The 861-nt window shown below is 41.3% G+C and overlaps 1 non-coding gene across 1 annotated transcript; it reads right to left on the bottom strand.

The window, feature by feature from the left end:
• Positions 1-582: 582 nt before the first annotated feature.
• On the bottom strand, positions 583-654 carry TRNAC-GCA (transfer RNA cysteine (anticodon GCA)). Its single transcript has one exon. It is a non-coding gene; the product is annotated as a tRNA-Cys (tRNA).
• Positions 655-861: the final 207 nt, after the last annotated feature.

Genomic DNA, 861 nt, shown 5'->3' with positions numbered 1-861 from the left:
TATCAGGGTTGAGCACAGGAGTGAATAGACCCTCTTTTCACCTTCTAGCTCCTGTCAGTGCTGTGTCCTGTAAAAGTCTGCAATTAAATAAATCCTCAAACTTGGTTTCATTCTAGTAATCTTTCTGGTCAGAAGAAACTAGGGGGAAATAGCATCCTGCTTTTACACCGATGCTTTACACAAAGAGTAAACTACAATCACCATTAGACCTACTGGATCTGGAGCAGATTTAGGGGTGGAAATAATTTGGCATCTTCTACCTAAAGAGAGCACAGGAGTTTTGTTCTGAAGCTGTAAAGCTGAGGAGATCCTGGCCAGGCCAAGGATTTGGGTTTTAATCTTCTCCTAGAGTCCCTGGTGAAATGCTTTGATTTTCTCCCTCCACTCAAAAATAAAAAAAAAAAGAAAGAAATAGAGAGGATTACTTGGCACTGATGAGGGGGAAATACTAGGATCACTTTTCTGGAGCTGACTCTGCAGGTACAGGGAATACGTAAACAGGAAAATAGGATCAAGGACACAATTCAGCCGTTAAATTCAAGAATTTGATATTTGAGCGTCCAGTATAAAACAAGTTCCAGAAGGGGGCACCCGGATTTGAACCGGGGACCTCTTGATCTGCAGTCAAATGCTCTACCACTGAGCTATACCCCCTCTGCTGGTGAGGAGGAGGTAAATTTGTTCAACTTCAACCCCAGGTTTTTTCCCCGTGAAAGTTGCTTGTTAAGAGTGAAATGTTTTTTCTATCCCCAAATGTAACCAAACTCTTAATAAAGAAGTACAAAGTTAAAAGGCCAACTAAGCATCTGATACTTTAGGAATCTGTGAACTTTTGTGCAGGGAGCTACAAAGATAATAGCG

Source organism: Sorex fumeus, unplaced genomic scaffold, assembly GCF_029834395.1.
Source record: "Sorex fumeus unplaced genomic scaffold, SorFum_2.1 ptg000063l, whole genome shotgun sequence".
Taxonomy (NCBI): Eukaryota; Metazoa; Chordata; class Mammalia; order Eulipotyphla; family Soricidae; genus Sorex; species Sorex fumeus.
The sequence above is the reverse complement of the archived record's forward strand: the minus strand, read 5'-3'. Positions and strand labels throughout refer to the sequence as shown.